Source organism: Salmo salar, chromosome ssa01, assembly GCF_905237065.1.
Source record: "Salmo salar chromosome ssa01, Ssal_v3.1, whole genome shotgun sequence".
NCBI lineage: Eukaryota > Metazoa > Chordata > Actinopteri > Salmoniformes > Salmonidae > Salmo > Salmo salar.
In genome coordinates, this window is record NC_059442.1 from 84,270,441 (window position 1) to 84,285,576 (window position 15,136).

Here is a 15,136-nt window from a genome sequence, read left to right on the forward strand (position 1 = left end):
GCACCAGCATATGGTCTCACAAGGGGTCTGAGGATCTCATCTCGGTACCTAATGGCAGTCAGGCTACCTCTGGCGAGCACATGGAGGGCTGTGCGGCCCCCCAAAGAAATTCCACCCCACACCATGACTGACCCACCGCCAAACCGGTCATGCTGGAGGATGTTGCAGGCAGCAGAACGTTCTCCATGGAGTCTCCAGACTCTGTCACTTCTGTCACGTGTTTAGTGTGAACATGCTTTCATCTGTGAAGAGCACAGGGTGCCAGTGGCGAATGTGCCAAACTTGGTGTTCTCTGGCAAAAGCCAAACGTCCTGCACGGTGTTGGGCTGTAAGCAAAACCCCCACCTGTGGATGTCGGGCCCTCATACCACCCTCATGGAGTCTGTTTCTGACCGTTTGAGCAGACACATGCACATTTGTGGCCTGCTGGAGGTCATTTTGCAGGGCTCGGGCAGTGCCCCTCCTGCTCCTCCTTGCACAAAGGCGGAGGTAGCGGTCCTGCTGCTGGGTTGTTGCCCTCCTACGGCCTCCTCCACGTCTCCTGATGTACTGGCCTGTCTCCTGGTAGCGCCTCCATGCTCTGGACACTACGCTGACAGACACAGCAAACCTTCTTGCCACAGCTCGCATTGATGTGCCATCCTGGATGAGCTGCACTACCTGAGCCACTTTTGTGGGTTGTATACTCCGTCTCATGCTACCACTAGAGTGAAAGCACCGCCAGCATTCAAAGGTGACCAAAACATCAGCCAGGAAGCATAGGAACTGAGAAGTGGTCTGTGGTCACCACCTGCAGAACCACTCCTTTATTGGGGGTGTCTTGCTAATTGCCTATCATTTCCACCTGTTGTCTATTCCATTTGCACAACAGCATGTGAAATTTATTGTCAATCAGTGTTGCTTCCTAAGTGGACAGTTTGATTTCACAGAAGTGTGATTGACTTGGAGTTACATTGTATTGTTTAAGTGTTCCCTTTATTTTTTGAGCAGTATATGTGTGTGTTTTTGGATGTACAATGATTGTTATTTATATTATGCTAAGTAAAGATAAACAACAAATATTTTTTAAAGTCTACTATAATCTGTTAGTGCTTGGATTTATTTGCACCCGTTACTGAGATGGTGGAACCAGTTAATATGGTTTGGGTTGTTTGGGAACAATATAGTCTTATCTTTGTCTAAATGTATAAAGTTGGTGATGTAGTATTCTAAACTTGACATTTTGCTAGATTTCAGTGGGAATTAAACATCACCCTGAAGAACATAGAAATTTCATGGAATGTGTTGTGTAAGTCCTATACAGTTGAAGTCAAAAGTTTACATACACCTTAGCCAAATACATTTAAACTCAGTTTATCACAATTCTTGACATTTAATCTTTGTAAAAATTTCCTGTCTAATGTCAGTTAGGAACACCACTTTATTTTAAGAATGTGAAATGCCAGAATAATAGTAGAGAGAATTATTTATTTCAGCTTTTATTTCTTTCATCACATTCCCAGTGAGTCAGAAGTTTACATACACACAATTAGTATTTGGTAGTATTGCATTTAAATTGTTCAACTTGGGTCAAACGTTTCGGGTAGCCTTCCACAAGATTCCCACAATAAGTTGGGTGAATTTTGGCCCATTCCTCCTGACAGAGCTGCTGTAACTGAGTCAGGTTTGTAGGCCTCCTTGCTCGCACACGCTTTTTCAGTTCTGCCCTCAAATTTTCTGTAGGATTGAGGTCAGGGCTTTGTGATGGCCACTCCAATACTTTGACCTTGTTCAAATCAAATCAAATCAAATGTATTTATATAGCCCTTCTTACATCAGCTGATATCACAAAGTGCTGTACAGAAACCCAGCCTAAAACCCCAAACAGCAAGCAATGCAGGTGTAGAAGCACGGTGGCTAGGAAAAACTCCCTAGAAAGGCCAAAACCTAGGAAGAAACCTAGAGAGGAACCAGGCTATGAGGGGTGGCCAGTCCTCTTCTGGCTGTGCCGGGTGGAGATTATAACAGCACATGGCCTAGATGTTCAAATGTTCATAAATGACCAGCATTGTCAAATAATAATAATCATAGTAGTTGTTGAGGGTGCAACAAGTCAGTAACACAAGAGTAAGTGTCAGTTGGCTTTTTCATAGCCGATCTTTGTTGTCCTTAAGCCATTTTGCCACAACTTTGGAAGTATGCTTGGGGTCATTGTCCATTTGGAAGACCCATTTGCAACCAAGATTTAACTTCCTGACTGATGTCTTGAGATGTTGCTTCAATATATCCACATAATTTTCCATCCTCATGATGCCATCTATTTTGTGAAGTGCACCAGTCCCTCCTGCAGCAAACCCCCACAATATGATGCTGCCACCCCTGTGCTTCATGGTTGGGATGGTATTCTTCGGCTTGCAAGCCTCCCCATTTTTCCTCCAAACACAACAATGATCATTATGGCCAAACAGTTCTATTTTTGTTTCATCAGACCAGAGGACATTTCTCCAAAAACTACAATCTTTGTCCCCATGTTCCAGTTGCAAACCGTAGTCTGGCTTTTTTATGGCTGTTTTGGAGCAGTGGCTTCTTCCTTGCTAAGTGGCCTTTCAGTTTATGACGATATAGGACTCGTTTTACTGTGGATATAGATACCTTTGTACCTGTTTCCTACAGCATATTCACAAGGTCCTTTACTGTTGTTCTAGGATTCATTTGCCCTTTTCGCACCAAAGTACGTTCATCTCTAGAGGACAGAACGCGTCTCCTCCTGAGCAGTATGATGGCTGCGTCGTCCCATGTTATTTTTACTTGCGTACTATTGTTTGTACAGATGAGCATGGTACCTTCAGGCATTTGGAAATTGCTCCCAATGATGAACAGACTTGTGGAGGTCTACAATTTCTTTTCTGAGGTCTTGGCTGATTTCTTTAAATTTTCTCATGATATCAAGCAAAGAGGCACTGAGTTTGAAGGTAGGCCTTGAAATACATCCACAGGTACACCTCCAATTGACTCAAATTATGTCAATTAGCCTATCAGAAGCTTCTAAAGCCATTACATAATTTTCTGAAATTTTAGTATTATGGAGAGTGAAGTTCCACTGATTTGAAAGAAGTGGACGAATTTACATTCAGGGTATTGGTCTACAGAGGTAATTTAATTATGTACATTTTTGTGACAGAATATTGAATTAAGAATTGTAGTTTTAAATTGACTTAGAGTTAGAATTTGAGATGAGTTGAAATTACTCTGAATTGCAGAACTTCTCTGGAATGTTTTTATTAATTGATGTCATTTATATGGAGAGGGAATTTAATTGGAATTGCATTTGTGGAATTAACCCCAACCCTGCTGGAGTTTTGACTTTAATTGACGGAATTTATAGGGAGAAGTAATTGCATTGGAATTTAATTTGTGCAATTGACCCCAATCCTGCAACACTCCCTAATGTGGACCCCCACCCCAGTAAATTTCTAACTGTCCCTAACTTCAAAATTACACCTTGAGAATTCTACTATTCAAACTCTCAACCGTAAGTTGAAAGCCCAACTGTTTTCCTAGAGCTCGAGGCCCCAGGGCACGTGCCATGCATCCCCTATCAGTAATCAGGCCATACGTGGAGGGCCCAGAGCTAAGGATAAGCTCTGGGCCAAGACAAGGAATGACAATAGTACCAAGAGAAAGAGCCTACTGAACAATGGCTAAATTAACTTCAGTGTGACAAACTCTTGAACACACACTCGCACCTGTGTGTTTGAATGAAAATAGCATTGGGCAAACTCTGACCCTAAACATTGGCGCATGTGGTAAGCATGTGGTCTCTGTAGCTGAAGACAGTCACTATAACGTAGCAAGGCATACACTGATTACATTCTACACATACTCTGTCATTGACTTATGAGGATAGTTAGCTGGTGTCTCCTGAAGTATCTTTCCTGGAAACTACACTTATTCAGTTTCACTTGTAAATATCTGTTACTGTCTGTAGTTATTTGTTTTGTATGTGTTATTTCAACTAGCTCTCACAGTCTAATATCAGAATTAGACATTCATCCATGTTTCTTAAAAATGTCAAAGTTGTTGAAAACGTGTTTATGGTTAAGTTTAGACATTAACTCCACATTTTTAAGGTGAGGGTTAAGTTTAGGCATTAACTCCGAAATCTTAAGGTTTGGCATTAACTCTGAATGCTTATGGTAAGGGTTAAGGTTTGGGATAGGCTTAAAACAAACTCTCAAAAGCAACTTTGTATTGCTGGATTTAAACTCACAACCTTTGGAATCAGAGGCTGATGTTCCCATCCACCAACCCTGTCCACAATGCCCTAGCAAAACTGAAATCTACTTGAAGGTAACACTGTTGCCCCTAGTGTCTGGTTTACACGTCATCTCCCGACATCCTCAGACATGGATGGACGTTGAATACTGACTTGTATCAAGGGTGACCTGGCTGGTATGTATTGTGTTGCTGCAAAATGAATTGCCTCATTGAGGACTTAAAGTGTTCAGTTTCTGAATCTGAAACACAGCACCACTGGCCTGAATGGAATTTACTGTAGAAACAAGGACCCAGAGATCATAAGTCTTGACACACATATACACACTCTTAAGATTCTGGCTTGGAATTTGATGGTGCACTCTGATGTCATCGGCCTCCCCCTGCTTGCAGGAACAATAGAGGAGCAATTGAAGACCAAAGGCCAACCCCCCCACTTGTGCCATGTCAGAGGACACCTGGAACACCTATAAGGCGATCAGTTGAGTTCTAGGGAGGCTGGAGTGGGTCTTTAAAGGCAATGTTCACTAGTTTGCGTAGACTACAATCACGGTTAATGCTGCATATGCTGCATATGTCTGCTCAATCAGAAATTAGCTATACATTTAAATTGTGCTATACCGTATCTCTTCTGCGATAAGGACGGAATCATGCCCTAAATCTTTGAAGTTATGTTTGGTTTTAATTGGGACCATATTTCACATCCCATCCTGGACAGAAAAGCACAAGAGGATCTTAACTTAATGTAAGCAACTGTGGGTGTCTTTGAACTTAAGTTCTAACCCAACCATTATGCAATGTGCATGCCAACCAAATGTACTCTTACTCCTGTATATACTTGTAGTAGGCATAGTACATTCTGGTCTGCCTTGAGAGCTCTCACTTCAGTTTGGAAGTTACTACAGTAATACATTGTGCGAGCCAACCCAAGAATCAAGATGTACCCTTAAATTACCGCTGTATATACTTCTAGTAGTACCCACTGATCCGCCATGACAACTCTCATACGTGTCTCTGTATGAGACCTAGCTGTTAATACCTGTTGCCCAGTGTCAGGGGCCATTAAAACGATGAGCTGGGTGATCTTGTGCTGTCAGTGGAAAAAAGTGTGTTGCAGGCTCATTTAACATCTGTGGTGCTTCAGCGTTGTGTCGGTGAGTGTGACAGTGCCATTGTAACAGCTTGCGCCTTAGAGTCGCGTGGTGGGGTTTTCTCTATCATGGTTGCTGCATATTTAAAGTAATGTCCTCTGTTGTTCAAAATCATTGTGCACTGTAAGAAAAATACCACATTAATTAAAATATATCTGTTTGATATGCATTGAATAGTATCATGCTTGCAATGTGTCGTATTTTACACCGCATCTCAAAAGTTTTGAAAATAAATTAATGTGGTTGTTCAATAACCCAGGTTGTGAATCAATATGTTTGACAGAGTTTCACAGCACAGCAGGATTAACAGGTACAGTGGGGCAAAAAAGTATTTAGTCAGCCACCAATTGTACAAGTTCTCCCACTTAAAAAGATGAGAGAGGCCTGTAATTTTCATCATAGGTACTCTTCAACTATGACAGACAAAATGAGAAAAACAATTCCAGAAAATCACATTGTAGGATTTTTAATGAATTTATTTGCAAATTATGGTGGAAAATAAGTATTTGGCAATTAACAAAAGTTTATCTCAATACTTTGTTATATACCCTTTGTTGGCAATGACACAGGTCAAACGTTTTCTGTAAGTCTTCACAAGGTTTTCACACACTGTTGCTGGTATTTTGGCCCATTCCTCCATGCAGATCTCCTCTATAGCAGTGATGTTTTGGGGCTGTCGCTGGGCAACACAGACTTTCAACTCCCTCCAAAGATTTTCTATGGGGTTGAGATCTGGAGACTGGCTAGGCCACTCCAGGACCTTTAAATGTTTCTTACGAAGCCACTCCTTCGTTGCCCGGGTGGTGTGTTTGGGATCATTGTCATGTTGAAAGACCCAGCCACGTTTCATCTTCAATGCCCTTGCTGATAGAAGGAGGTTTTCACTCAAAATCTCACGATACATGGCCCCATTCATTCTTTCCTTTACACGGATCAGTCGTCCTGGTCCCTTTGCAGAAAAATAGCCCCAAAGCATGCTGTTTCCACCCCCATGCTTCACAGTAGGTATGGTGTTCTTTGGATGCAACTCAGCATTCTTTGTCCTCTAAACACGACGAGTTGAGTTTTTACCAAAAGGTTCTATTTTGGTTTCATCTGACCATATGACATTCTCCCAATCCTCTTCTGGATCATCCAAATGCTCTCTAGCAAACTTCAGATGGGCCTGGACATGTACTGGCTTAAGCAGGGGGACACGTCTGTCACTGCAGGATTTGAGTCCCTGGCGGCGTAGTGTGTTACTGATGGTAGGCTTTGTTACTTTGGTCCCAGCTCTCTGCAGGTCGTTCTTGTGATTATTTTGACCCCACGGGGTGAGATCTTGCGTGGAGCCCCAGATCGAGGGAGATTATCAGTGGTCTTGTATGTCTTCCATTTCCTAATAATTGCTCCCACAGTTGATTTCTTCAAACCAAGCTGCTTACCTATTGCAGATTCAGTCTTCCCAGCCTGGTGCAGGTCTACAATTTTGTTTCTGGTGTCCTTTCACAGCTCTTTGGTCTTGGCCATAGTGGAGTTTGGAGTGTGACTGTTTGAGGTTGTGGACAGGTGTCTTTTATACTGATAACAAGTTCAAACAGGTGCCATTAATACAGGTAACGAGTGGAGGACAGAGGAGCCTCTTAAAGAAGAAGTTACAGGTCTGTGAGAGCCAGAAATCTTGCTTTTTTGTAGGTGACCAAATACTTATTTTCCACCATCATTTGCAAATAAATTCATTAAAAATCCTACAATGTGATTTTCAGGATTTCTTTTTTTCATTTTCTCTGTCATAGTTGACGTGAACCTATGATGAAAATTACAGGCCTCTCTCATCTTTTTAAGTGGGAGAACTTGCACAATTGGTGGCTGACTAAATACTTTTTTGCCCCACTGTATTTTATGAATGCAGGCATAGCAAGCATTTTATTCATGTTACATAGACCCATAACTTTACCAACAACATGTACTAATAAGCCCTGTGGCATTACTAACAGTTTAGGAAGCGTGAGATATTTATATTTTCACTAATGAATGGCTCATCAGTCCATTGGGACTTCTTCTATTTCCCTCCGTCACCATGAAGATTATCTTGAGCAAGTGAGTCTCTCTATACATCACATAGTGACCTTACAATTTACAAAAAATTTGGGCCCAAGTTATTCAGCATGAACGCAGACAAAAATGTATAAGCCCTGTGAAATCAAATCAAATTTTATTCAAATCAAATCAAATTTCATTTGTCACATACACATGGTTAGCAGATGTTAATGCGAGTGTAGCGAAATGCTTGTGCTTCTAGTTCCGACCATGCAGTAATATCTAACAAGTAATCTAACAATTTCACAACAACTACCTTATACACACAAGTGTAAAGGAATGAATAAGAATATGTACATAAAAATATATGGATGAGCGATGGCGGAACGGCATAGGCAAGATGCAGTAGATGGTATAGAGTACAGTATATACATATGAGATGAGTAATGCAGGGTATGTAAACATTATATAAAGTGGCATTGTTTAAAGTGGCTAGTGATACATTTATTACATCCAACGTTTAATTATTAAAGTGGCTAGAGATTTGAATCAGTATGTTGGCAGCAGCCACTCAATGTTAGTGATGGCTGTTTAACAGTCTGATGGCCTTGAGATAGAAGCTGTTTTTCAGTCTCTCGGTCCCAGCTTTGATGTTCCTGTACTGACCTTGCCTTCTGCGAGCGGGGTGAACAGGCATTGGCTCGGGTGGTTGTTGTCATTGATGATCTTTTTGGCCTTCCTGTGACATCGGGTGGTGTAGGTGTCCTGGAGGGCAGGTAGTTTGCCCCCGGTGATGCGTTGTGCAGACCTCACTACCCTCTGGAGAGCCTTGAGGTTTTGGGTGGAGCAGTTGCCGTACCAGGCAGTGATACAGCCCGACTGGATGCTCTCGATTGTGCATCTGTAAAAGTTTGTGAGTGTTTTTGGTGACAAGCCGAATTTCTTCAGCCTCCTGAGGTTGAAGAGGCGCTGCTGCGCCTTCTTCACCACGCTGTCTGTGTGGGTGGACCATTTTAGTTTGTCCGTGATGTGTACGCCGAGGAACTTAAAACTTTCCACCTTCTCCACCACTGTCCCGTTGATGTGAATAGAAGGTTTTATTAGTCGCTGTGGGTACAACATCACCGATGCACCCGCTAATAAACTCGCTCACCAAATCAGCGTATTCATCAATGTTATTGTCCGATGCTATACGGAACATACAGTATCCCAGTCCACGTGATCGAAGCAAACTTGAAGCGTGGAATCCGATTGGTTGGACCAGCATTGAACAGACCTGAGCACGGGCGTTTCATGTTTTAGTTTCTGTCTATAGGCTGGGAGAAACAAAATGGAGTCGTGGTCAGATTTTGCAAAAGGAGGGCGAGGGAGGGCTTTGTATGCGTCGCAGAAGTTAGAGTAACAATGATCCAGGGTTTTGCCAGCCCGGGTCGCGCATTCGATATGCTGATAAAATTTATGGAGCCTTGTTTTCAGATTAGCCTTGTTGAAATCCCCAGCTACAATAAATGCAGCCTCAGGATGTGGTTTCCAGTTTACATAGAGTCCAATGAAGTTCTTTCAGGGCCATCGATGTGTCTGCTTGGGGGGGATATACACGACTGTGATTATAATCGAAGAGAATTCTCTTGGTAGATAATGCGGTCGGCATTTGACTGTAAGGAATTCTAGGTCAGGTGAACAAAAGGACTTGAGTTCCTGTATGTTGTTATGATCACACCACGTTTCTTTAATCATAATGCATACACCCCTGCCCTTCTTTTTACCAGAGAGATGTTTGTTTCTGTCGGTGCAATGCGTGAAGAAACCAGGTGGCTGTACTGACTCTGATAACGTATCTCGAGTGAGCCATGTTTCCGTGAAAAAAAGAATGCTACAATCTCTGATGTCTCTCTGGAAGGCAACCCTTGCTCGGATTTCGTCTACCTTGTTGTCAAAAGACTGGACATTGGCGAGTAGTATACTCGGGAGCGGTGCGCGATGTGCCCGTCTACGGAGCCTGACTAGAAGACCGCTCCGTCTGCCCCTTCTTAATTATTTTTTATTACTCTTAATATCACACATGAGGTTTCCTACACTTTTTCTGAAATAAAATGCAAGCACTGCTATAAGGTTTTTCCAGCACCTCACAACATTGCTACACTATATATCTTAGTTCCTTGAATAAAACACACAAATCCACTTAATCAATTCTTGAATTATTTTCAGTAGAGCATGAGAAAGCAAGTAATAGTATTTGCATTTAGGCTAAGCAGGGCCTGAAACTAAAATAACCCCCATGGAAGCTAGCCCCGGGCCAAGCTGGATGACTCTTTCCAGTACTCTGCCTAAATCTTCTGAAAACACTTTCTTGAAATTTCAAATGTGGTGCTTATACATGCATGTCAATCTCTCCTGGCTCAAAATAGAGAGATTGACTGCATCATAACTTGTCTTTGTGGGAGGTTTTGACATGTTGAGTAGCTGTCTGTTCAAACGACTAGCCCACAGCTCAGACATCCATGCATACCCATGCATACCCCACAAGACACATACACAAGACATGCCACTAGGGGTCTCTTCACAGTCCCTGAGTCTAAAAGAGAGGCTAGAAAACACACAGTACTACATAGAGCCATGACTACATGGAAGTCTATTCCACATTAAGTAACTCAAGGAAGCATTCAAATCAGATTTAAATCAGATAAAACTACACCTTTTGGAACAACACGGACTGTGAAGAGACACACACACAGGCACACACACACGCATAAGCACACACACGCAATCTACAGACACGTATATTATAATGTTGTAATATTGTTGTAATGTAGATATCTAGTAGTAGAGTAGTGGTGTAATAATGTGTTGAATGATGTACTGTTGTTTTTGTGTGTGTGTGTGTGTGTGTGTGTGTGTGTGTGTCTGTGTGTGTGTGTGTGTGTGTGTGTGTGTGTCTGATGTAATTGCCTTGATCTTGTTTGGACCACAGGAAGAGTAGCTGCTGCCTTGGAAGGAACTAATGGTAATACGTAATAAAAACAAAAAATACCTCAGACGGAGGAATATGAACGAGCCTAAAAATAAGGGTTCCTCAAGGGTTCTTTGGGAAGGGTGATGGTTCTATGTGGAACCATAATGACTAAAATAACCCTTTGAGCTCTGCAAGGGTTATTTGCAGTTCACAAAAGGGTTCTTTGCTCTTTTAGTGATAATTCTAGATAATTGTTAGCTAGCTATTCATGGGAGTTTGTTACATTTAATACACAGGTCTCTTCTATAATGTGTGTGTACAATTAGCACTGTATAAATAGAGTGAATGTGTATTTAGTGGTTAAAAAGTAGCTAGCTAAAAGTAGCTAGCTAGAAGGGCGAAATGGTAGACTAGCTAACGCCTAGCGCTGAGCTATAGAACATTAGCTGTTAGCAATTAGCATGTGGCCATTAGATACAAATGTAATAAAAAGTAAACTTCTAAAATAGAATCATTAGCGTGGTTCATATGTACATGTGTAAATTCACTTAATATGAGCCATCATTTGTAAAATATATATACATACACTACCATTCAAAAGTTTCGGATCACTTAGAAATGTCCTTGTTTTTGAAAGAAAATTAAAAAAATTGCCCATTAAAATAACATCAAATTGATGAGAAATACAGGGTAGACATTGTTAGTGTTGTAAATGACTATTGTAGCTGGAAACGGCAGATATTTAATGGAATATCTACATAGGCGTACAAAGGCCCATTATCAGCAACCATCACTCCTGTGTTCCAATGGCACGTTGTGTTAGCTAATCCAAGTTTATCATTTTAAAAGGCTAATTGATCATTAGAAACCCCTTTTGCAATTATGTTAGCACAGCTAAAAACTGTTGTGCTGATTATTAAAGAAGCAAAAAAACTTGCCTTCTTTAGACTAGCATCAGTATTTTGTGGGTTTGATTACAGGCTCAAAATGGCCAGAAACAAATAGCTTTCTTCTGAAACTCGTCAGTCTATTCTTGATCTGAGAAATGAAGGCTATTCCATGCGAGAAATTGCCAAGAAACTGAAGATCTTGTACAAGGCCCATTCCTCCTGACAGAGCTGGTGTAACTGAGTCAGGTATGTAGGCCTCCTTGCTCGCACACGCTTTTTCAGTTCTGCCCACAAATTTTCTATGGGATTGAGGTCAAGGCTTTGTGATGGCCACTCCAATACCTTACTTTGTTGTCCTTAAGCCATGTTGCCACAACTTTGGAAGTATGATTCGGGGTCATTGTCCATTTGGAAGACCCATTTGCAACCAAGCTTTAACTTCCTGACTGATGTCTTGAGATGTTGCTTCAATATATCCACATAATTTTCCTCCCTCATGATGCCATCTATTTTGTGAAGTGCACCAGTCCCTCCTGCAGCAAAGCACCCCCACAGCATGATGCTGCCACCCCCGTGCTTCACGGTTGAGATGGTGTTCTTCGACTTGCAAGCCTCCCCATTTTTCCTCCAAACATAACAATGGTCATTATGGCCAAACAGTTCTATTTTTGTTTCATCAGACCAGAGGACATTTCTCCAAAAAGTATGATCTTTGTCCTCATGTGCAGTTACAAATGGTATGTCGATATAGGACTTGTTTTACTGTGGATATAGATACTTTTTTCCTCCAGCATCTTCTGTTTATAATAGAAAAAGAAAAAAAACATCTGAGACGCCATCTTGTTCTCATTCATTTACAAAGAAAGTTAGCTAGCTTAGCTTGGCTACAATCATATAAATTGGAAAATGTCACACATTTTTCACTCAATCAAAACACTTAAATTATACATAAAAAGGACCAGAAAAGTTTAGATATACAATTTTTCTATAGATTTTGGAAATGAATCCATGCTTATAAATGTTACAAACCTGTCACAACTTCTGCCGAAGTCGATGCCCCTCCTTGTTCGGGTGGTGCTCGGCGGTCGACGTCACCGGTCTTCTAGCCATCTTTGATCCATTTTTCATTTTCCATTGGTTTTGTCTTGTGTTCCTACACACCTTTTTCCAATCCCATTCATTACATGTTGTGTATTTAACCCTCTGTTTCCCCTCATGTCCTTGTCAGAGATTGTTTGTTGTTATGTGCTCGTGTATTTTGTATTGGTGAGCGACAGGTTATTTTTACCCATGTTATTTTATTTATGTATGTTGGTTTTTTGGAGTTTGTTTCATCTTAATTAAACTACTCCAGTTACACCAAGTTGGTTTCTCCTGTGCCTGACTTCCCTGCCACCTACACACACGACAATGACAAAACCTGAAAGCAGGATGAATAAGGAGACACAGAGAGTTGGCTGTTCACTGGGCTTCTCTTCCAACACATGAAGAAGTAGAGGCAGGCGCCTGCAGCCGTTGAGAGTTTACGTGACATGCACAGTCTGTAAATTTCTAGAAACTTTTTAATGCATAATCAGGAATTTCCTATCCCAGAAATACCCGTATCACACAAGTGTTCTGGAATACTCACATGGGAAATTCCCACTCAGGACCTTGTGAATATAGCAGATCGAATTTCACCCAGAAACTGCTTTCATGCAGTGAGATGTTTAAGTACAAAACTACTTTTCAAAGTTTGAAAGGTTATAACCAGAAGTATTTAACTTGACTTGAGTCTGCCTGGAGTCTGAAGAATAAGGGGTCACCAAAGTTCCTTTCTTTCTGTATGTTCACTTTGTGAAGCTTCACCCTTCTTATTCACACATTTTAGTAGTCTTCCTGAGTCTAAGGCTCCAACTTCTAGAGTAACAGTTGGACAGTTCACCAATTAAGAGACTTGAAAATGTATTATTGTGATATAATATCGTCCGTATAAGACATATATTCAATGTCCGGAAAATAAGTATTTTTGATGTCCGGATAAGACGTCTTCTAGCCTTTCAATTAGCGCCTGAAATGCACGATGTCAACGTCTGGAAAATATTGATTTTCAACGTTATTTTGGGCTCTCTAATTCAGAAACTAAAGTGTGCCTCATCTGACCCATTTTACAGATGGCACTACTACTCTGAGACTATTTGCGAATAGGGGCCCTGATCACGGCTCCTCTATCAGACCCTATTAGGACAATCCGGCCAAGGGGGGCCTTACACTGAAGGTAGGTAGAACCCTCCGTTCATTCCCTTCTGAGGCACAACACTCCATTCACTACCCCTGTCTGAAACAAAGGCTGAATCCTAAATGGCACCCTATTCTCTACAAAGGGCCCATAGGGCTCTGGTAAAAAGTAGTGCACTAGGGAATAGGGTGCGATTTGGGATATAGTCGAAACCCTCAGTTCACTACCCCCCTCAATGATGGAGAATGGAGAGACCTGGGTATAATGAGTCTCAGCAGGATGTCCTCAGTCTTTATCATGCAATTGTTCTACAACAACGCAACTCTCCATTATGCGTGTTATTGTGTTATCAGAATCATTCTTAACTCAATGTACCATTATTAGGTCTTTTCACCTTCTTTGAACACATCAGAAGGCTACTGGGGAGAGCTGAACAACATCCATGCTCACAACACACACATGCTGTAAAGATGTAAGGTCATGCATGCAAAAACTCTAAACACGCTGATCAACTCACATCATTCTTCATTACGCAAAGGCACCCTATTGACGACTAAATTGGGTACGGCTTGCTGCTTGCAACAGCAGTACTTTTCTGAAAGTGTCTTCAATCAGATGAAATTTACGCAATGAGGAAAATCTTGAGACAACAATGACAACAACAACAAAAACACTTTAAAGTCGAGCCGGAATCTGTCCCAACAATAAGTCAAAGGTCTCAACTTATAATCAAAGGTAACACCAGCCCTGCTCCTGGAAGTAAACTCTCCATAAACACAATTGCTGGTACATTTTTTGAGACTCTTCTATTAGACAAAATGTCCTATTCCTCATTGTAACTCCTGGAAACAAGTGACAATGACTCAGCTTGTTGATGGATTCTGGAGAAGGTCATTTCTGTCATACTGGTAACTACATTACCATGTTGAGAAACGGAATCAACAAGGCTTTAATATAGGAAAGAGGAGCCAAATGAAGAGTACAACAGAATATTTATTATTGCTCCCATCTGTCACATGCACTTATGTTAGATTTCTCATAAGCTTTAAAACTGGCATTGAATTAACCAACAGACCACTTCAACTACAATAATAATCTTAGTAATGTTTACATATTTTTTATTATCTTGCTATGACTGTATATGTTGTTTTTTTGTCTGCGTTGGTTGAATGCACTGATTGTCAGTCGCTATGGATAAGAGCGGCTGCTGAATGACCAAAATGTAAATGTCAAAAAACAACACTTGCAAAGCATGCTGGGTAAACAAGTACAAATTTGGTCGGTGCGGACCAGATCCAAATCTGAACGAATCATAGATGTCTAGCTATGTTTGACAAGTTTGAACATCACATTTCAAAATGGCAGTTTAGTATAGTAGAGTATAGTATAGTATAGTACGGTATGGTACGGTACAGAACAATTGAGTTTTATTCAGTAGAGTAGAGTAGAGTACAGTATGGTACAGTAGAGTTAAATTCAGTAGAGTACAGTGGAGTACAGCATGGTACAGTACAGTAGAGTTTAATTCAGTAGAGTTTAATTCAGAGTACAGTATTACAGTACAGTAAAGAAAAGTAGAGTATAGTACAGTAGAGTTTAATTCAGTAGAGTTTAATTCAGAGTACAGTATTACAGTACAGTAAAGAAAAGT